Source organism: Calidris pugnax, unplaced genomic scaffold, assembly GCF_001431845.1.
Source record: "Calidris pugnax isolate Ruff unplaced genomic scaffold, ASM143184v1 scaffold20, whole genome shotgun sequence".
Taxonomy (NCBI): Eukaryota; Metazoa; Chordata; class Aves; order Charadriiformes; family Scolopacidae; genus Calidris; species Calidris pugnax.
In genome coordinates, this window is record NW_015094510.1 from 23,276,355 (window position 1) to 23,299,898 (window position 23,544).

Genomic DNA, 23,544 nt, shown 5'->3' on the forward strand with positions numbered 1-23,544 from the left:
GCCTTGCATCCATCAGCTGTTACCCATCAGAGTATGATAAAACATTCAGCATTGCATGCAAAAATTATGGATCTACAGATCAACATTTAGCTTTTTTGCTCCATCTCAAAATCAGATATGAAATTATGTATGAAAAAGTGAAATCATCTATGAAAAGATAATACTGCTGTTGAGATGGAATTTTATAGCATATACGAAAAGGGGAAACTGTGTCACTGCATTTGCCTTTAGTTTTCAAAATATGGTGCTTATTAGCAAGAAACTCTCTCATAACCAAATGAGAGCATAAACCCAACTGCCTAAACCTGTCAATGCAGGACTTTCCTGCACAGCTTTATTAAATTGAAAGAAGGAATAGCAATATCCAAGCTAATAGCTATTTCTGCAGGGATTTGGGTTTTTTTTAACACGTCCGAGATGTTAGCTCTCTAGCTAAACTGATCTTACAGCCTCAGCTCAGCCTGCTCTGAGCCTGGATGGTTTAAGAAGGACTATAATCCAGGATGAAATTGCAAGTCAGACATAGGGCATCTGCTCCTGCGGTATTGTTACTGGCTGTTGCATTGTCTACCAGCATCATTCAATCTCACTTTGCTTTCTGCGTGCAGTCCTTGCAGACAGAGTAAATACTGTCTCCAGCTTAGGCTGTGCTTTTTCAATTGCAGGCATCAAAGCTGACAACAAATAGGAGGTAAGCATTATTAACAAAAGTTTGCTGAAACCTTGGCAGAGCTATTCAAAGCAATTTTTGTGTGAGAGACTGTGGTTAAGATAGGAACCCGCCATGTCAAAGAGCAAGCTTGTCTTTCTGCGTCTGACACAAATCTCTCCCTTAACGTTTTAATAAATGTCACTTCCTCAGTCACCTCCTGGGAAAGGATCAGGGTCCAGGACAACTGCTTTTTGAGGCAAGGCAGGACAGAGCACATTTTTCCAAGTAATAGAGTTTTCTTTCAAGTCTGAAGATGAGTCTGGAGTGGTTCGTGCCCTGAGTACATAATCATCTCTGGCTTCACATTTCCTGCTGGATTTCTCTCTTTGTACAGACTTGCATCTATTTTCAAATAATTGTCATTTCCTTTGCCTGTCCTTGAAAACTAGTGCATGTGTGAACTAATAAATAGTCAGAGTTGGAAGGAACCTCTAGAGATCATCTAGTGCAACTCCCCTGCTAAAGCAGGATTGCCCAGAGCACATTACTCAGGACTGCATCCAGGCGGGTCTTGAAGATCTCCAGAGAAGGGGACTCCATGACCCCCCTGGGCAGCCGGTTCCAGGGCTCTGTCACCCTCACCAGAAAGCAGTTTTTCCTCATATTTGACTGGAACTTCCCATGTTCCAGCTTGAGCCCGTTGCCCCTTGTCCTATTGCTAGAAACCACTGAAAAGAGTCCAGCTCCAACATCCTTCAACCCATCTTTTAGATACTTATAACAAAATAATGTCAAATTCTATCCTCCTTCCATACCATGTGTCATATTGTGCTTTTCTTAAACCAGCTGATGAGAGGCATTAAAAACTGTTCGGAGGTGATAGCCTGTTTTAAAGCCTCATTACTTTAATTTAACTTGTTACTTAGAATAAAAACTTTAATAAATTTTAGCTAAGCTGAAAACATTAATGCAGGGGGATATTTTTCTACTTGTTGAATTATTGGGGAATTTATAACTATGGCTACACGGCTAACCACAGGTAGAAGGTCAAAAATACAGCCAGTATGAGCTGCTGAGATGCCTGTAGGCACCGGAGCTGCTCTGGGGGGACCTTCGGGATCTTCTCAACTGTCACCAGTCAGCAGAGGGCAACACAGGCACAGAAACACGGAGAAGCTTCACCGGCTCCTTGCAAACGTGTGACCCAAACCCACAGCTCCCTCTGCAAACGTGAGCAGGATCAGGCTTCGACCGACCGCAGCCAAGGATGAAACGCTTGGAAAAACCTCTTTTCTCCAAACACAGCTGATAGGCAAACGGAAGAAACAAAAGAAGTTAAACTAAAAGCAGTTGTCAAGGTCCCAGTAGAATAACACTGAGTTTTTACGTGTAATAACCATGTAGCAACTGACCACGGCAGAATTTGCGAGGCAGCCACATATATTTTAAACGTGAGTTCCCTATAGGAAAATGTGGCAGGCTCTAAGCTGGAGAAATAAGCAAATGGAAATTCTGCTGTGGTCTTGAAAAGAAAGTTATAAGAAAGCAATTTTCACCCTTGATGGAGATGGTGCAAATACTGCACCAGATCCCGAGAGCACATAATTCATAGAATCATAGAATCATTGAGGTTGGAAGAGACCCTTGGGATCATCGAGTCCAACCATCTACCCTACTCTACAAAGTCATCCCCTACACTATGTCCCTTAGCACTGCATCTAATTCAGCGCAATATGCCTCACACCTGTGTAGTGCCCTGGCAGCCACAGGCCAGACAGTATGGAGAGGCTTATTTCCACTCTGCGCCTGGGTTTTCCCCCACGGAGGGTGGACTTTGTGTCAGACTGGGCTTCAGGTGAGAGCAGACACGTACGCAGTGAGGATGCTCGGCAGAGCCACAACCCGGGCGGAAACAACAGATAGGAAACATGGCAGGACAGAGGCATCCACTGGAGATTTCTGGGCTTTTTTTAAAAATAGTCACTGCTTGTATGCCAAGTCTCCAGGAATATGAAAACCATATCAGCTTGGATCAAATGCCATTTACGCTCTTCTGACAATGACCAGAAGTAGATACCTCCAGAAATGTTTAAGGCAAGGAAATGCCTGTAGACATACTGCTCAGAACATCCTGCCAGCCAACAACCTGCAGGGCAGGGACTGCCTGGACCACACTAGCTGTGCTTGTGTTCACCAGCCCTCCACCAAGGCTGGTGGCTCTCTGGTAACTCTTTAAACTCTCAGACACGTTTATCACCCTCCACCTCCCATGGCAAGGAGTTCCACAGAGCCTGTACGTGGTGTTTGAAGACCCACCTTGGGTGTTGCCCTAAAACCTCCAACCCATTGGTTTCCTTCATGTGCTTGAACTGGAAGAGATAGTGAAAACTATTCCCTGTTCTCCATCACCCTGGCACTCAAGAGGTTGCCTTTATCTCTCCTCTGTCACCTGTTCTCCAGCTAGAAGAACTTATTTCTTGTAGGGAGGTAATTTAATTCCTTTGACCACTTTTGTCATCCTGCTCTGAACGTTTTCCAGTCCTACTCTAACTCTTCTGAGTTGAGAAAGTTAAACTTTCCACTTCTGTATTGCAGAGAATGACTGTGAACTGCACTAAAATAACAACTATAATTGAAGATTACTAAGTTGCAACACTATGGTAGCTCCCTATCTGTCTTATCACGATGCAGCAGAGCTGTACAATAGTTAATATACATCTATAACTTAAACTAATGACAATCAGAAGTCAAATGAAACTTAATGAAAATCAGATGACAAAAATCATTCCTCCTCCTTCATTCGCCACGCTAAAGAGGAAAAGCCTCACAAATGATTGTCTCCTTCCCAATCCTGTGACACAGCATCCTGCATCTTATTCTAGTGGCATCTGTTCTCATCTCATTCCCATAGTTGGAGTGGCAGTCTCCAAGACATGCTCATCTTTTCTTTCCTTTTCTTGTCATGAATTCTGCCATTCCAGCGTATCAGACAATGCGGTTGCTATGGAACTGAGTTTGCCTTTTGCTGTTAAAAGATGATGGGCTTTCTAATTTAGCAGTGTGCTGCTCCATGGTCAGGGCCTGGAAGTACCTCCAGCATCTGGTGCACCAGAGGTGGCTGCTGTTCCCCCTTCAGCTTTTTATGACTCAATTTGCATTTTCCATATGCATTCTGACCGAACAACCATTCACCACTTTTTTTTTCTTCTCTTTATGAAAGACAATCAACCACTAAGGCTCCTTGAACAGACTTTTCCATTTTTGGAATGGGAAGAAACACAAATGCAAAAATCTGTATCTGTGGTTGTTACCCGTCTGCTCACTCTGACTGCAAGAATTTATGCAAAGCCTGTGGCAGCCTTTGGGTTTGCTACATCCCCTTTGTCCTGGGAGAGAACTCAGAGAGCATCTGTCTTTTGTTTCAGTGGCCAGCCCGGCCCAAATCACAACACCCCTGCATCCTGGGGCATGGTAGTCTGCTGCAGAGTGATGCCAGCTTTTTGCACTAGAGTAGGAGAGACGCATGTTGCTGCAGGCGAATAGGTATTCCAGATAGGTGGCTTTCTTACATCACTATTACCAGCTGGCATTATCTGGCACCCAGGAACAATGTCTCCCTGTGTGGGAATGTATCACCAACACATTTAGCACCCGGAGCCATGCGGGGGCTCCCACGGTTTGCCAGAGCAAGCGCCGTGCTGTGAGACACGGACGGACGCACGGGTCCAGCCCCGGAATGCCTGGAGGAAATCAAAGCCTCTCCTCCCCATACGGAAGGTGTCTATTCTTCTGGCAGATAAGGAGAGGCTGTGCTGTGAGACACGGACGCACGGGTCCAGCCCCGGAATGCCTGGAGGAAATCAAAGCCTCTCCTCCCCATACGGAAGGTGTCTATTCTTCTGGCAGATAAGGAGAGGCTGGCGTGGGACCTGCGGCGCAGCAGGGATGCCTGTACCCCTCCCTGCAGAGCAGGGACCGTGTCTGCGGGCAGGCACGCCGGCCTGGACCCCGGCTGTGAGCTGCTCCACACGTACCAGGAGACAGGAGGACGGATTTCCTCTGCTGGCTTCCCCACTGTACTTGCACGCAGCCCAAGGGTGAATCACGAGCCTACGACTGCAAGATACCCAGGAGTCTTTAAGCTTCCTGGATGCAACCTACTTCAGCCTCCAAAATAAAGCACTGACTTTGAGCTGTGCAATTCCAAGCTCTGTAAAACATATAAATCAACTGCACATTTCACTTTGTCATCCCTATGGTGAAAGAACTGAAGGCAGAAAAAGGTAGAATTTCTATGGATGTGTTATGAGGAGGCTGGAAAAAAATAATGCAAGTCACAAATGTATTTTTTCCAACTGTTTGGTTATTGAAGCCTCTCTCTGACATGACACTGGATAGTTTCAAAACTGATTCATGAGTGTTACGTTGTTGACTGCCAGGAAAAACATAGAATCCCACTGGATCAAAGAAACAGGCAGCCTCATCAAAGAAAGACCAGACACAAGGGATTAAATCTTGCGTGTCACTGGAAACTCACCTATGAAATCAAAAGAAAACTGGAGGTCATCAGGGGGAATACGCTCAAATTTTATGGTCTTTCAGGACTGAAATACCAGATTCCAACCCAAACCATGTAAAAGCACTGCAATTTTCAGCTAGAACAGGCTGCCAGCTGATATGCAGCTGCTTGATTAGACAACACTGATTTTTGTCATCGGAGAGGTAGGAAATAGTTAAAGTAACTCTAGGTGCTTAGTTTTTAAAAAATTACATAATCTTTATCTTACAAAACAAGTTAAACCTGTTCAAGTGATTAACAAGTAGGGAATCCAGGGTCAGGTTTTGTAAGGCCTATTCTCCTGCTGCCACCTGCCCACGGGCTGGGTGGGTTTGGGAGAGCGGAGCAGCAGCACATCCCCAGCTGCAGCAGAACCTGGAGACCAGGACACTGCAGGAGCCTGATAACATGGTATAATGTGGTCACTGAAAGGCAATCTTACAATAATACTCCTGAATCAGCAGTCCTGAACTCAAGATCTCCTTAGATATCAAAAACTGTGAGAGTTCAAGAAACTTAGCAGAACATTTTGGGATTTGCTTGTTGCAGCCTAGGTAGGTCAGAAGAAAGCTGTGAAATGTCTGAGTGAGTTATCTCCCAATCTGTTCCATCAGACCAAGTGGTGGAGGCAAGCAGTGACGTATCTGTACTTGCCATGGGAAGTCAGGCACCCTGCCAGGGGGCCAGGAAAGCCCCCAGTTCAGAAAAAAAAGTAACCCCCAGTGAGCCACTGTGCTGCTACAGGGCCTGGAAAGCCCTTCCAGCAATCTGCTGGTACAGGAGGGTCCTCCTCATGTTTGCTTTCAGCTTCAGGCTTTGGTCAGTGAAACGGTGGCAAAGATATATTTTAGAATGTATGTATGCATTCTTATGCATGAAAGGATAAAAAAATACTAGCTATTTAAGGTGAAAACCAAATATCCTATGTGTGGCCTAATACGTTTTTGTTTGTATATGAAAACTGTTGTCAGCAGTGTGGAGGCTGGCCCGTGCATGTGCTTTCCCAGCAGATCAAGTGGTCCTTTGATGAGAAAGAAGAAACATCATCCTGTACTGTCCCTGGGAGATTTTTAGTTTGGATTTCTTCTCTCCGTGAAATCCCCTCTCCACAAGGGCAGATGGCAGCTTAAGCAAGTGCTCTGAAGATCATAAGCAGTGTTTAGACTTAGGTCCAGCACAAGGACCTAGGTATTTCTGTGTGAACAGGCTGAATCAACAGCATGGAAGAAAAACAAGGCAGGTCCCAGGATCCATCTGTTGTGCCCTCTTCCCTTCCCACTGAAGCACCAGTGGTCGAGGCTTCAGAGGCGTGGGATGCAGCAGTGGGAGGTGGAGTTGCATCACCTGGGTCAAAAGCCACTCTCAGTTTTCCCTTCATAAACCAAGGGAAAACATTGCTCTTAAAAAGCAATTCTGAGCAAGAGATTATATTCAACTGTCTTTATTTTACCAGTGGGAGCTTTCAATTTTCCTGCCCTATTTGAACCGATGTGCCCGTTAATGCTTTAAAGGTACTTTGAAAAGCAGAATGTGTGCATGAAGCTCTGTAACGCCTGCAGAATAAAGAGGTTAGGGATTGCCTTTTGCACGTAGATTATGTTATCCAGTTCATGGGAAACTGTTATCGACCGGCAGCTTCAGGGATGGAAATGTCTTTGCTCTGGATTAGACAGACCTTACTGCTCCTGCTCCTGATCACACTACTGCTGATGAACAGAAAGTTTGCTTTACAGTTGCGAAATCAATTAGTCTTACCCCAGCCCTCTAGAGACGGGACTCTGCTGTACATCAGTGGTCAGTGCTCTCTTGGTGCTCAGCGGCGAACACCAGGCGCTGTCAGACAGGGTGAATGAAACGGCATCATCCTGAGATGCCCACAGAGCTGCTGTCAGGGCAGCACTCCAAATCTGGCATTATTCACCTTGGGAGTCTGCAGCCGAAGGAGCTGAACTCAGTGAACTCTCCGGAAGCACTTCCTGAAGTTCGACTAATTCCACTAATTTTTCATTTATAGCTGATAATACCAAATGCTGCTTTAAGGACACCAGGGTCATGCAGTTCACTATGACACATTGGCTATATTTTGTTTTCCTGGAATTATTCAGCCTTTGTTTCTCCAGCAGTATCTGTCCTGTGCATCAGGACTGACACGTCAGACAGAGGAACCCCAGAGCCACAGTCGGGCGTGCTTGTGTTTCGTGCTCTTCTTCAGGATTTCAGGGCAGAAAATAGAGCTACTGAGATGAGAATCCAGACTTTGGCTCATTTAATATTAAAAAATCAGAAGTTATTGTTTTGTTTCTTGCAGTTTGGTTAATTTGTACTCGGTTGATTAAAAATCACTCTTTGCAAAAATAAATCACTGTAATGACCTAACACCAGACCACAAAATGGGATGTGTAATAATCCATCTAATCCTTTATTCAGCTTGGGGATAAAAAAATCACAACAAAACACAAAAACACCACAGAGTGCTTTGGTTTTATGCTCCATCCATAGCACTGTTTGCTGGGGATTGTTTCCCAGCAGGCTCTAGAGCTCCAGTTCCCTCTTTCTTGCTTGGACAAGCTTTACTCCTCAGGAGCTGGCAAACGCTGCGCTTCCGACCAGTGAGCGCTCCACAGCAATTCCTCCCTTTCCCCAGTCACACGACCACAGTTGCTTTCTGACCCTAAAAGCCCATCTGAATTTCACAACCAGTAATTTTGTCACGTATTAGCATAACGGTTCAGACAAATAGATTCTGATTATAAATGTGACCATTGTCATCAGCCTTCACCTTAACTTGCTGGGATGAAAGCAGTGGGTTTGCAGTGATGAACCATCACGTTTTCTCAGCCTTTGCAAACTTTCTTTTCTCTGAGAAAGGACCCCACTGTAATTAGCAGTGAACTGACATACCACGGTGGTTACTGTCCCAAAGAAACCTCTATGCCAAAAGGATCTGACCCATGTTTTTAGACAACAGTTTAGGGTAAATCAACAGCCAGGTACTTTCCAAGTATAGCTGAAACTGCATTTCCCCATTGAAAATGAAAATCTGAACAGTATAAAAAGCACTGAGATATTTACATTGCTCACCTTCTTATTTGTGCAAGATCACTAGTAATGCACAGCAAGGAAAGTGAGATTCTTATGCATTCCTTCTGCTTCTGAGCATGTATTATTCCACCCCCAGCTTTCATACCCACATTTACACAGATTCATTGCAACAAAAGTGCCTGTGCACCAATTACCAGCTGTAGTCCTGAAACGTGTGCTCCAGAGTGTCTGTCTGACACTGGTCTCACATCCTTTCAGTATGTATATGAGGGAGGCAACAAGAATAGTGCCAGATGGCAATGGGAATGGAAATGATATGACGTACATACGTGATGCAATTTTCTTTTTTTTTTTTTTAACTTGTGAATAAAGCATCTTGTGAAAAGAGGAATTAGATGCAGTATTTATAACAGTCCTTCATAAACATCCCCAAATTCCAAGCAGAAGACAAAAGGCATGAATCATATCACAGCAGGCGCTATAGCTGGGGAAGTGGCCTTTATGAAGATTGCTTCCGTAATTTGGGCTCCAGAATGAAAGAGAGCTGCTCTTAGAAGATCTGTAGGAAGTTGATAATGGCTTATTTAATTGTAGTATCACTAATAAAATCTGGGTTTTCATCAAGAACATTTCCTTAGCTAAAAATGCCATGATTCTTCAAGCTGTAGTTTGATCCTGTTCATTTTGTCTATAAGTGATATAAAGCCAAAAAAGCAGATTGGGACATTATAGTTTCCTTTAAAAGGAAACTTTTAGACTGCGGCTGCAATCCACACCGTACAAGAAAATAAAACCCACAAGAAGTGACATGGTAGGCAGAAACAAAACAATTACTTGTAAAACAGATATAGTAAAGCAGGGGAAATTATTCTCTAACAATTATACAGGAAATCATAGAACGATGAGACTGTACTTTGCTCTGTGACTTGACAGCTAAAAATCTCCTGTCAATCGACAAGAAGTGAAGGTAATCATCCTCTTGCGTGATTCTCCATCTGTTTTGGTGGCAGTTCTGTGTTCTTAATCTAGAATAGCATTTGGCCCCATTGAACTTGCATTGTATTCCTTGTACCAAAAGAGTTATCAACATGTTCATGTTATTCATGGGGAAATCCTGAAACAGAAAGGATGTGCAACTTCTGACATCTACACTAAAGATTATAACACCCTCTAGATTCCCAGCACTGATGGACACCAAATGTCAAATCAAAGGGATTTATGCATACTATTCACTTTCAGTTGTATCTGACTTCGGGCATCCCCAACAGAAAATAGCAGATATAAATACAATTTAATATTAAAATTCAAATATCAAGTATTAGTCTACCCGTTTTCCCCACTATTAAACAGAAAAAGTTTGGCAAAGATGACAGCAGATCTCAGATGATCCAGTGATGCCAGCTCTAATTTGTATCTAGATTTTTCCTTCTGAAAGAAGTTAGGGATTTTTTGGGGAAGCAGATTGTTAGGGGCATTAGTGAGGTGCCCATATTGTTGTACCCAGGCAGGTGCTGAATGTGTTCACTGGTACACCTACAACAGAAGGGCACAGGCCAGTGGCTCCTGTAAATCACAGAGAGGTGCAGGGCAGGGACGGCCAACTAATTGCCAATGACTGGGTGCTGATATTATCATGATTATCACTGCACCCAAGATACTGGCTTTGTGCCCTGTTTTGTGTGCTTTGCACAGACTCCTTTGGAGTTTCCTTACTTTTGCATCATCCGCCCCCAATGTGGGAGGCTACAGCTGGACCCAGGAGATGCACAGAGGGCACAAAAGATGTGTGGATCAGAAGGGTGTTTCTTGCACACAGACATTTTGGCACAATCTGCCTCACTCTGTTCAAGGTGCTCAGCAGTTGGGCATCACTTTATAGCATTTCCCACAGGAGAAATGCTGAAGGGCAGGGCGGAGAGACAGGCAGAGCCCAGTGAGGAATCCTGCACAGTACCACTGCCTTGGTGGCTACGCATCAGGAAAGGCAGAAGGACAAGGATACAATGAGATGCTAATGGGAATATATCACCTCCAGCTTCTGAGGACTGCAGTCCCAGCCCTGGGAAGATAATGCTGGAACATTCCTTTGCACTGTCCCGTCAAACCAAAGAACTGCAAATGACAGCTGACAACAGCTTTGAGGGGAAAAATGAACAAAAGCAGAGCTTTCTCAACCAAAGCTTCAAAGCATGAAAACACAAAAAAAAATATCCCAGACCTGTCTATTTGCAACCAGTATCAGGCTGCCTGCAGACGACTCCAGACCATAATAAAAGCCTCATGGGGACAGGCGAGATAGGATAGTAGGATAGCCACAAAATCAAATACTGCCAGCTACCACCGTCCCAGTCCCACATAAGGCATGGCTGAAATGATAATCTGTGTTCCCTAATAGCCATTTTACAGGTTTTTGTGATGCTTCATGGCATTCAGGGAAGTTCAACAGCATGAAAAACAGGGTAGGAGGGAGGAAAATTTATTGTGCAGAAATGTACAGCATAGTCATGGCTGAAAGCTATGCATTGTTATTGCTTTTATGCAAATTGCAGCAAATTTGATCACATTCAATGTTGTACACATTTGCATCAGCAGAGAAAAAAAAATTCAGTATTTTAGAAAATGAAAAATTCAAAGTATAATCAGAAAATAAACATAGTCTGTCATTTTTTGCTAGCTGAAGAAACTGTCAGTGTTCAGGAAAAAAAAAAAAAATGGCTTTGAGGGGTAATTATTACCTTGATTTCAGTTTTGTTGTCTAGCTGGTGGGACTCAGTAACCGAGGCAGGCTTGCTCTGATAATGCCAGCAGTGTCACAACACTCTGAGGATGACAGCTTATTTTCTCATGACTTCTTAAAATACAGAGGACTGTCTAACTGATAGCATCTCGCAAGAGTCAGCAATGAGGAAACTGAAGCCATTAATAGGACACTGCAGCTGCATCCATCAGATGCCTTCCCGAGGGACGTTAAAGCATCCGTTACTTTTCACCTTTCCAAAGTAACTGCAATTGTTTTCTACCTGCAGCCTCATCATCCTGCTGAGATATTTCTATATCACAACAATTACTGATGGGGAATGCATAATATATCATCAACAAGCAAACAGCCACTCACGGTGTTTTCCTAAATTCCTTTATCACTACAGAACATGTTAATGTATTATAATAGCTGTACTTGTGTCCTAATCTGCATCCACTGCATTCCTTCCATTATGTGCAGCGATGACACGGTTGTTGCACAGGTATTAATGCTAACAGCCATGAAATATCACAAAGTCTCTTTTTTTTGGCATAAGACCAACAGAACTACAAACCCTACCTCGCTTGCATTTTTTTCCATTGCAAATTCATCTCTGAAGAGAATTTTCATTGTGTTTTAACAAAATTTTCCCATATGCTGCTCAAAAATAATATTACTATTCACCAGCCTGGTGATTTGTTAGCATTCAGTCGAGGGTTGGTATGAGGTGTTCTGTTGCCTGGAGATGGCAGGGGATTGCTGGGGTGTAGCTGCTGCAGGGGCAGGAGTGGTAACCCCAGTTCAGTTCCTCATGCCTGCATTAACATGGTGAGTGGGGCCATGGTGTGAAATACTCTGATTTCTATATGGCTTTCTTTGCTTTACTTCTTTCCGCTTTAAGTGGGGAGACAAAAAATTCGACTTCCACGGCAAGTGACCAAGTGACTCTCTATGTCCCTTTTGCCCTCCCTAAACCATTAGTAAGTGGCATACGTTGGCTTTCAGCTCCTAATTGCAAATATGAACTGGTACTCAAATATTAGGCAAAATATGGTTTACACCTTTCTTTTTTTTTCTGAAAGAAATGTTCACATAATATTTAGGTTTTTCGGCCAGTGTTTTTCAGCAGAGTGAATCTTTATGTTCTCAAAAAAGGGGGGAATAACTAAAACTTAAGAATTATTTTATAGCATTGGTATAATGTTTAAAGGAGAGGAGAGGAGAGGAGAGGAGAGGAGAGGAGAGGAGAGGAGAGGAGAGGAGAGGAGAGGAGAGGAGAGGAGAGGAGAGGAGAGGAGAGGAGAGGAGAGGAGAGGAGAGGAGAGGAGAGGAGAGGAGAGGAGAGGAGAGGAGAGGAGAGGAGAGGAGAGGAGAGGAGAGGAGAGGAGAGGAGAGGAGAGGAGAGGAGAGGAGAGGAGAGGAGAGGAGAGGAGAGGAGAGGAGAGGAGAGGAGAGGAGAGGAGAGGAGAGGAGAGGAGAGGAGAGGAGAGGAGAGGAGAGGAGAGGAATTTCCTCCCTGCTTCTTCTCCAAACATGATGTGGTAGCCTCCCCTTCCAGCTGCTGCCTTGTCTGTTAGGGACTGGGGGAAGAGGTGGTCATTCTTCAGAGAAGAAATGTACAAGCAAAATTTAACAAGCTCGATTTTCAAGGTACCCCATTGCTTATCCCAATCCATGTGCATCTACCCTGGGGTTTAATTAATTAATTAATTAATTCATTCATTCATTTATTTTCATGCAGTACCTTCTATCTGAATTCAGCTTGCTTTATCACACAGGACCGTAGCAGAGCGCAGGGGAGCTGCTGCACTACCATCCCCTCTCCTCTCCTGCCCCAGTTTATTCCCTGGCTCTGGGCCCACGCTTTACTGGTGAGATGCTTCTTATTAAAATTGCTTTTCTTTCACTAGATGTCTGTCAGGCAGGACTCAGCTACACAAGCAAATAGGATCAGTGCTTACCATATCACTGAACAGAGACGATGGGAGGGCAGGTCTCCCTGGGACTGTGGGGTTTTGCCCACCTGCATGGGGTTCCACCAGTCTAGTCCCTGAGGATGGCAAGCGGTGACACTGGGACTGTGCCTTCCTTCTGTTTTTACCAAGGAAGAACAGCTTTTGACCATGGTTAGAGTCCATTGCAGCCTGTCACCCAAACAGGAATAAAAAAAATGCACATGGCCTTGGCTTTGTGTCCCCTGGAACAGGGGGCAGTAACTTAAAGCATAGAGCTTGAAAGAAACAGCAGCAGGAACCTCTATCTCCAAGGCTTCCCCTTCACTTTGCTGGAGTTGTCTGCAGTGTTCTGACCTCCCCACTGTCCTCTTAAAACCTGGTTCTTTCAACAAATCCGGCCACTGAAATTGATGTGATCGAACAAGACTTTTTAGAACTTCACTTGCCTGTATGGCAGAGTGTTTGATTCTTTAATATTTAATTTTTGTTATAAATTTCTACCATTTACTTTGGGATTTCACACTACATGATTCTAAAATTGGGCTGAATACTAGCTCAGAAACAAAATCCACTCTTGAAATACTGAGGATAGTATTATTCTCTTTCATACAGTGTTCCCTAGACCTTGTAAGTACACCCATTTCCTCCAGTTGTATTCATTAAAAAGGTAATTAGCATAATGAGCTTATAAAAGTCTGAGGTGATTTCACAAAAAAATATATAATATTTTATGCTGAGTTCAGCATACATGAAGTGTGAAATTGTATTGGAGTTAGGCTGAAGAATTGCACTAGGATGGGAAATTAAATCAGTCCTTAATCAGTAATTTCAGGATGCTTACTTATTAAAAAAAATGTATTTTGCTCCTCTCAATTAAAGTAGGCTTGAGGCTACATTCATTTCAGCAGCTTTTCAAAACCAGGTAAATAATACCAATCTTACTAAGAATGAAGTGCAAATTAGTTCAAATACGGATAAGGAATTTTCTTACAAAAATGCAGAATACTGACGTGCTGATTACAGCTGCAATTAATAGTGTCAGCCTAACAGGCATGCATTAACAAATGTGATTTATACCTACCAGGTCCAAATGCCCCATTTTCCCTTCAGTGCATTTATCTGCCTGCTATGGAACAGTTAATAATGTCAGCTGCTTCTTCTGGCCAGTCTTTGTGTCCCTATGACCTTTGGGAGGCTGTGACATGGCAATTAGGAGTATTTCAAAGATTTCAGGTTGGACCTTGATTGTAACCATTAAAAATAAGCGTGAATTGTTTTTTCCCCAGAGCCTTCCTGGGCATGAACCCCACTTGCAGACCAAGTATGAGGACAAAGTCAATCTCACCTCAAGCATCCTGAAGTGAGGTATCTACTCCACACCACTTGCCCAGGTAACAGCATGGGCAGAAGAGAAGACGGAAACCTCCAGAAAGCCTTTCAGCCCCAGCTCAACCACCTCTCATCTCTCTTCATCCAGGCTTTGACAAGCAGTCACCAAACAGCATATAGCATATTGCCTGTGATTTGCTCAGGATCCAAAGAAATGACAAGTGGAAACGACATTGTTTGATGGATTGTGTCAGAACTCCTGCAAACGTGAGTTGAATTTGCTCACAGAAATAAGGAACAATTTCCAGACAGGACCTCAGTGGAGCAGCCACCAAGGGTACAGATTAATGAACTGAAACTTCACTATCTTTAACCACAAGCCTGTTGCTTGCTGTCACACCATCAAAAAAAGAAAGTAGTATTTAATGGGACTGAGTTCTTATTTCAGTTTACTCTGTGGCCAGAAAACCGATTGCAAAGGACCAGGGATGGCAGAAGCAAACAGCCAAAGAGCAGGGAAAACCGAGGCTTGGCTCTGCTTAGCACAGCCACCAAAAAGCTGTGGGTCTAATTCACATGGAAAAGAAGTAGAGGTGCCTCTCCGTGCACAGCCAGCAGAGCTTTTGGTTCCTCACGACCTGTGGAGAGGGAATTGCAATGGCAACAGCTCATTGCTGTGGGCTGGATCCCTGCTCCAGGCGTTCTGGTGTGGGGAGGCACCACCTCCGGGCTGGGTCGTCTCGAGCTCAGCTTCATGGCTCTGCCGCTGCGAGTCCCCAGGTTATGGACCACCAGGTCACGTGGCAGGGCAAACTTGATCCAGATTAGCTATAGGCATGACAGTCACACTTAAGTCAAATTAACTCAAGATCGGGTTTTCTTAGAATCACATTTTCATAGCGGCTTTACACAGCGAGGGAGGATAGCCTGTGGCTGTCTTGTAGGCAAAGCGTTGGAGTGGTTTGGTCAGGCACTACCCGATCTGCAATAAATCTTATCGGTGTTAAGTAGCATTAGTGGTTTGGATCCGGGATGAGGCATGCTAAAATTGGATTTCCTGTTTTATTAACCCAAGGCCTGAGGACAATAACAGCGCCAGTCAGAAGTGTTACTCCTGATCAGAGATTAAAAAGAAATAGACGAGTGGGAAGATGAGATAAAGTAAATTAATCTCTCCTTGATTCACTCACTAAATCAGTAAAGATCTTTCAAATAATTATATTCATTGATGATATCTTCTGAACATGCCAAAAAGTCAGGCCAAAGAAATGCAACACCCTGTCAACCTCATGCTAACCCAAGCTTGCAGGAGGGTTGTAGACATGAGGAAGGCTGGTACCTCCTGCACAGGCAGAGCTCTCCTGGAGCACAAGGGGGGTGCCAGGCCCTCGAGAAATGCAGAACCAGGAACAAAATTGAGGGCGCTCAATTTTGGAATTTCTTATACAATCTTTTAAAGACTGAATGAAAGCCACAGTCAGGAAATACATAATAGAAAAGACAAACTTAAATCTGTGATGTTTCTAAACGAGTGTGTCTCCATTTATCTCTTAAAGCATTTTCAGGCTTTTTTTTATAAAACAGTACTGTATCTAGTGATGTGGTAGTCCAATTCTCATAGAGTTTTAAACAAAAGAAAAAAAGAGGAAAAAAGAGCCTATTTCAAGTACTCACTGTCTCACATGGCTGGCTTTTTCTGAGGTGAACATTATTTACACTTGAATACAGTATGTGAGACTGCAAATCAATTACATGATTCACTTTGAATTACTGAAGACAATTAGTAATATCTTCACTAATACCCTTCTGTTTTAAACATAACATAACAAGTTCAGGCACAAAATGTAAAGCTATTTTTCTCAACATAGAATTTAGAGAGTTTATTCAAGTTTGAAAATAAGAAGTATGAAAAGATGTAACTACTCTGACACAGAGACTAAATTGCCAGTGTTGAAAGGTGTGCAGACGGAGCAGGACAGGCAGAAAGTGAAAGCAGAGAAAAACAAAAGTGAAGCTAAGGCCACCACGAGCCCTCTACCAAAAAGCAGCAGTCAGAGTAGAAGGAATGCAGGAACTGGGCAGAAGATGCACCAAAGGAAAGGCTGCGGTAGCAGGGAGCTTGGAGTGGGAAGGAAGAAAACCATCACAACATAGTCAACAAGGATGAGAAAGTAAGCAGGAGAGAATAGCCAACTGGAAGGAAAGAAAAGGAACAAAGACCCTCAAGAGTCTTTTTTCTGTTTGCCAAATCAGTTTTGCAATCAAGCCCTTAAGTGCTTTACCAGCAGTTCTTTTTCACATTAAGCACTTTTAGTGGTGAAGGCATGCCACGCAGAAACAGTCAGGGGCAGCAGACAGCACAGTTATGAACAGGAGGTTTGGTGTTTGTAAGGCACACTGTCACCATCAACTCTTGTTTTGCAAAAACACTTGGTAACTGCTTTTCAGTTTCCCCACCGCAAACCTCATTTTAAAAATAGACAGAAGGCAAAACTTGCTACCCACAGCGAGGCAAGCCCAATGCTCAGCAAGCTCTGATCAAGTTCAGAAAGTGACTTGTGAAGCTATTTGGAAAATACTTGTACCCTCTCATAGGAAAAAAACAACACACCCAGGCGCCCACGTGAAGGACTAAAAGTTTCTCCAGGATTTTCTGCAATGTCATGCAACTTCTCAGCAGCCATCAAAAAAAAAAAAAAGGAAAAGCAAAAAGAACAGCTCTAAACCACATTCAGAAAATGCACTGACTCCTATTGTAACAAATTCCCCAAACAATTTTAACAGTGCTACTTCTATTCCTCTGTCAGCACTGAAGCCCTACGAAAATAAGTATGGCCATATTGAATAGACAAAAGCCCATCTAGTTCAAATTCCCCTCTCTGAGAGTGGCAAGTTACACATGCCCAGGGAACAGGATAAATAACAAGCAAATGTGCTGACTGTTCTCAGTGTACCTTCCCTGCTTCCAGGAATCAGCAGTTTGGGAACCTTTTGAACCAGGAACTGCATCTGTCATGGTGAGGCTGTTGGGTTTAACAGGTCCCCGGAGGACCTCTTTAAGGTGCTTAAATGGAGGCTTCACACTTACCATTAAATTGGATAAATTGAACACCTCCCCTTTATAAGTGACCCAGTTTCCAAAGGAATGGAGCTGCTCTATATTTACTTTCCCCGTGGGAGCAGTAAATAGCATTCAGTACTATTCTAAAAGAAAATCACTTATTATGACGCCTAAAGCTGGATCCAAGTGCCATATTATTTTCAACACTATTACCCCATCTTCCCATATATAAGAAACCTTGCAAGGAACTTGTCTGAAAACAGTACATGACAAATCTGCTTTGGGCATTGTAATAATTTGAAGAACCCAGGGAATTTTTCTGCTGCTGTTCAATGGTACCTAGGAGACCATCAGGAAACCTACTGTCCCAGCAAGTATTTTAAAACAAAGAGTACAATTGGGATAAATACCCAGTGATGGTTATGGGCACAAATGCACAGCAGAATCATGCTGAGGAAGGAGATATTTCAGCTAAAGAACTAACAGGGCACACTGAACACCACTTTTCAGATCTTTCTGAACAGATATGGACAGATGTTTAGAAAATGAGGGGAATGTTGCATTTTAGTATTTTCTGATGGATAGGAATAAGGGCTGACAATTGTGTTCCCTTCTGCTTTGAGTGTCAGGAACAGTTTGGCAGTCAATTGGTGAGGAAAAAAGCCATCAGCACCTAAACCAAAGCATGCTTCCAACTGAAACCTCGCACAGGTTCTTCCTGTGAGACCAGTTGTTTTTTCCCCTGAGAATCCAAAACTGGAAAGAGTACATGAGCTCAGCTATGCCCTGCCTGCAGTACGGGCACAGTCTCACTCACCCTAATTCAAACTCACCCTTTGCCACTTGTCTGTGAGTCCTTGCAGGGCTGCTCAGCCTCAGGCCTGATGCACGGTGCCCTGCAAGAACAGCAGCGAATCTCCCACTGGCTTTGAAAGAGCATCATCTGTCACCACCAGGAAGTCCTCCTGATGGTACTCAGCTTAAATACTTGTACCCTGAATACACTGCATTCTGCTTACTGGCCTTGGTGAAGCTCCCCAAAACGCTGCTGCCTCTCTTATGGGTGATGGCAGATGATAAGCCCTTATCTCTGCAAAGGGAGTGCAGCTGGCCGGTCCCTCCAACTTCACTAGGAGTGAAAAGCACTTTTCTTTACCAACTGGAAAAGCACTTTGCTTTGGCAAAATTTTAAGAGCAGATAAAATTTAACAGCCTCCTGCAACAGAACAGCTTGTGACTCAGATGCAGCCACTCCAGCCCTGCCTCAGCTGCTTACTTTCAGTTCTTCATTCCTCATTTTAAGGAATTGTTTACTTTAAATTTAAAAACCAAACCAACAAAAAAAAAAAAAAAAGGAAAAAAACCCACTGTTTCAGAAATCCATTAAAGGATTCTTCTATGCAGAAGAATGCCTTTGTCCACTTCTGCAAATGGGTAAAGTGTAATACAGACCAAAGAGCGAAGCACTTTGCTGAGTCACGGTAAGCAGGAATATCTCCAGCCTGCTGCTGATCATCCCCACCCAATAAACAGCTTTGCAGGGAGGGGACAGAGAGTGGCAGGCAGGACAGCATTACCATATGACCATCAGCTATTTCACTTTGGAGCTGTAAGCCAGCTGAGTAGAAATTCTGTGTTAAGCAATGCCGTCAGACTTACTTACACAACTGAAATCACCTATTTACAAAGAACCATCATATGGCTAATACATAAACGTAATTGAAAGCAAAACACGAAGAAAAGAATAAGCAAACAAAGAAAAACCCCAGACACAGAACCAAGCAGTGGCATAAAATAAATTTCAAATCCTCAAGAAGCCTGAAAGCCAGCCATGGGAGGTCTAATAGCTCCTTATAGCTATGTTTTGGATGGCACAAAATGGTCAGCACATGCTGCACCTGAACCCAGCCTGAAGGAAGCTGCAGAATTCTCCCCCACCGAGCCAGCTAAACAGAAAAATCCACCAGGGTGAAGGGCTTTCAATGGCAATATCTAAATCTGAGATATGAAATAATCAGAGATGAGCACTGAGGACTCGCAAACACACAAGTATGACAGGGAAATAACTGAAAAGCAAAACTACTAATTTGGAAAAGGTTGCTGATGTGTGGTGTGTGTGATGAGAGGCCAGCAAGAACATCAGTTCTGTTAAGATTATCTAATTCAGAGAAAATAAACATATCTTGATGCCTTACAAGTGTCTGAGGACACAAACAAGCACAAATCTTCAACACAGCACTTTAAGCACCACGTGGCACAGAGATGACAGTCAGCAGTAGTGCTCTTGCTGTGACAGAGGGGCTCAGAACAACATCCTGTTTCCAGCGATACCGGCTCAGGGGGATGTCCTTGCACATCTATATTACCTTTCAAGCACCTTCTTCCACACTGGATGAACTCAGTCACAGATATTCAGGAGTGCAAAAAGACAAAAGTGTTATTAATTATGATTAGCTGTGGCTTTCACTTGTCCTGTGGGGCAAGAGGACTCAGACGAAGTGCTATGCAGTGTGGATAGGGCCAGCCACAGGAGAGAGTGGTGAAGGTGAAAGTCTTCCTGCACCACTTGGGCTAAGATGCCTTCAGCTGTGTAAAGAGCCAAAGGTCAGAGATGCCATTCTAGGCCCTGAACACCAGTGATGATCTGCACTGAATGAAAAGTAATGACATGAAACCCGCATGGGTTTTCTCTGGGTTGCATTGATGGTAACAGTCTCTCCTTGTCTTTTCAGAACTGTGTAGTTGGATTTGTTGCACAAATTTTCCTTATCATGTTTTCTTTCAGTCTCATATTTAAATCTTCATTACTACTGTGTTGTCAGGGCTTGCATTCAGCAATCAGCTCAGTTATAATGCAAACAAAACAGTTACAGCTAAACCCAGGCATGCCTCTGCAGAATTATGCAGCTCATTCCCTTCTCCTTTCCCCCAGCATTACTATTTGTAGAACTTCCTTCATGTATCTCCATTTCCACGCTCATGGGCAAGATGCAGGGTACAAAAGGTTTCTGCAGAACAGTGTTTTGTATAGAATTGACTCTCTGCAGAAAGTGTGTTTCTCTCTTCCCTCTTTAGGCTTCTTTTTCTTAATTTGTTTTAGCCATTGTTATCAAGATAGCCTTGAAAACTTGAGTTGAATATAAGTAGATACTGTTCGTCTTACTGTCGCTCTGTAACCCACAAATGATTTGTAGAAGGCTAAGGTTCTCCATGATCTCAGTAGATAGTTACCATGGAAAATTAGTGTCACCTCACTTTTTAAAAGTACTTAACTTCTTAGAAGGCAATTAAACTCATGTTTTATGTGGCAATAATATTTCTTAAAACACTGGTAATATTTTCAGCAAAGAAATGTGACTATCCAGATCTCCAAAATGTCTCCAACTTCGTCTGCATCAATAGCATTTGCTAGAAAAAAATGTTTATAGTATTAGTGATTTGTATATATATATTAATTTTTTTTTAACTTTTTTTTTCAGCAGCAAAGTTGTCCAAGAATGCAATCATAGCAGCCACTGAATACCAAGATCTTGCCACATAAGTCATGCATAATTCCTTGAAGTGCAGGGGGCTTATTTTGAAGACTTCTACCACTGAAGGTCATATAATGTCTTTGCTCTTTGACCAGTGCTGGTGCGATCTCTCAAAAGTGTCCTAAGTTCTTACCTTTGAACTTCATTACATGTCTCCTTTCTTCCATGATCTGACACACAAGCAACATACCACCTTCAAAGAACAGTAATATGTTTGGTTTTTAACATTTTTTGATGGAAAGCTTAGCAAGTGCTCCCAGAAAGCCTGACCTCCACACTGAATACATGCGCTCCCTCAAATCATCACACATTAAGGAAGTCAGTAAACAAACAAAACAAACTGTAAAGCTGCAGCCACGTGCATTGGCATGTCACTCAAATTTGGACCAATGTAAATATTGGTGACAGGGGAGAGAGGAAGCAAGTTTGCCATATATTCTGTCAGTTGGAAATGCTTGACTTTAAAGGATAAGCATCATCTGGCAAAGTCTGATCTTAAAAGTTCAATTGTTTCTATTGCTTTTAGTTCTCCTTGGCAGGGGGGAGGAGTGGGAAAAAGGGAGGGTAAAGTCTGTTGCACAGCACCCGTGTGGAAGGTATACGTTACCTGCTGGCACTAGAACACACTCATGAGCAGGCTTCAAGCTGTTGGACAAAGGCAACCAGGTGCTTAGAGATGCCCAGCTCAAACTGCAGCCTTGCCTCCAGCATTGGAGAGCTCATAACTTTGCTGGAGCCACTTTGCTCCGCAAATCCAAGCCTAAGCTTAAACACAGCTACTAGAGGTAGGGAGGAGAGAAGCAGAGGACCTCTGGAGCACAGAGCCAGAGCTCTGCTCTTTGGCACTGGGAAGGCTGTCCTGAAGGCACTGCTAGCTAAAAAAAGTTTTTCCCAGCAACCTGGGCTCTACTCAGATGCTCATGTTCATGAGTGACATGCTATTCAGCACAGGTGCACTTAGCAAGACAATTTTCTATGGAACACTTGAAGGTTACTACAAGGCCTAAAATCCCCTCTTCGCTACATCCAAATAAATGTTAACAGCTGGCTGAGTGACCTGAACAGCCCCTCTCATCTGGCAGCCCATTTGCGTGTAACCCTCACATGATTGGTTTTCACTTTACCTTTGTGACAAACAAAATACTGTCACATGATGAATCAGACTTTGGACCTGGATAGGTCGAGGAGAAGGACAATACTCTCTACTGTTGATTCCAGGCCAGATCTGCACTTCTTTTGACCCACTGTCTGTGTCTGTGTGTCTCTGTGCAAAGACATAGATGCCAGACCAAAGCAACTCACTATCTGAAGTAAATTATCAAGGCCACTGAGTTGCACATTGGGTTTATCCTATGCTAAGAGACACATGACAGGACAGTGTTGTCCCTAAATTTGAGACTGAATGACAAGTCACATGCCAGTGAAACAAATTAAAGCTTTTGTCAAGATCATATGACCCATGTTACAGTCAATCTGGCTTCAAATCAGTTTATGAAGTAACTGAGTGTTCACAAAGTTATTAAACTGCACTTCCTATTTCAAGAGAACAGATACAACAGGGAACCTCTGAAGTTTTTATGTGCTTTTAGCAGATACGACTTTCTGCAATATTTGTAATTGAAAAGCAGTATTTAAGACTGAAAGGAGGTCCTCTGAGCATCTACTCCTCAACTATGTCATCTCTCCTTGTACCATACCTGTGAGGAGGCCAGAATCATCTCAGTGACTCAGTGACTAATGTGACAGTGCACTGCTGAGAATGAAGACAGCACCTTAATGTGACAGTGCACTGCTGAGAATGAAGACAGCAGGGGTATTGCGGTGTCCGTCCCACCTCAAAGCAGAGAGAAAATGGTATCTATAACCCAAGGAGCAGCCATCATCAGTGAGCAGATAAGGCTCCTGCCATACACGCTCTGCTTGTACAAAACGCATCCTGCAGTTTTGCAGATGCCAGGGCGTGCTCCCTCCGTTGTGTACATCCAGGTGGGCAGAAGTCCTCTCTAAGCAGCAGAATGGTAGATCTGCAACCCACATGACGTCTCCTGTAGAGCCGAAGCACGTGCCACAGCAGCTGTGCCAACGGAGACACCACACCTCTCCCCTGAGACATGGCACCTGGCAGGTCAGACACGGAGGGAATGAGAGGTATTAACCGGAGACCAGCTTTTACATGCCCTGACAAGCCAAGGGAGCGTGGAGGGGAGCAGCCATAATAAAACCTCTAAATCATAATAAAACCTCTAAATCACCACAGCTGAAGGCAAAAAAACGTGGCAGCATGGAGCAAAACGAAGCAGCATCTTCCTCCTCGGCCAGAGCAGGGCCGTGTTGTCCCCCAGGCAGGCTGACCCCGCGGGCCCAGCTGAGCTCGAGGCTGGTGGTGGGACTGGGTTCCACTGGGTTCACTGGTGTGGTGCTCAAGGACGCCAGACACCGGGACGGTGTCAGGGGAGGCCAGAGTCGGGGACGGTGTCAGGGGAGGCCGGAGTCACCCGACGATAAGGAACATCCTCCTTGCGCAACCGGGCCAAAACAAACTCCCTGGCTTGGTAAACAGTGGGCGACAGCCACGCCTGGCACACTGCTGATCACAGAACTGCTGGTTTGGCACCCATTTTCTAGCAGCTGCGCCACGCGTGCCCTGGCATGGGTGCCAACAGCCGGTGGGGGG

The 23,544-nt window shown here is 43.8% G+C and overlaps 1 protein-coding gene across 1 annotated transcript in view; it reads right to left on the minus strand.

Annotated features, from left to right (window-relative positions):
- Positions 1-18,641, minus strand: part of MTUS2 (microtubule associated tumor suppressor candidate 2) — a 351,323-nt gene extending 332,682 nt beyond the window's left edge. Inside the window, exon 1 of the mRNA XM_014966124.1 lies at positions 17,231-18,641. The gene's annotated coding sequence lies outside the window, so the exon portion shown is untranslated. The remainder of the gene's footprint in view (positions 1-17,230) is intronic.
- Between the last annotated feature and the right edge of the window lie 4,903 nt (positions 18,642-23,544).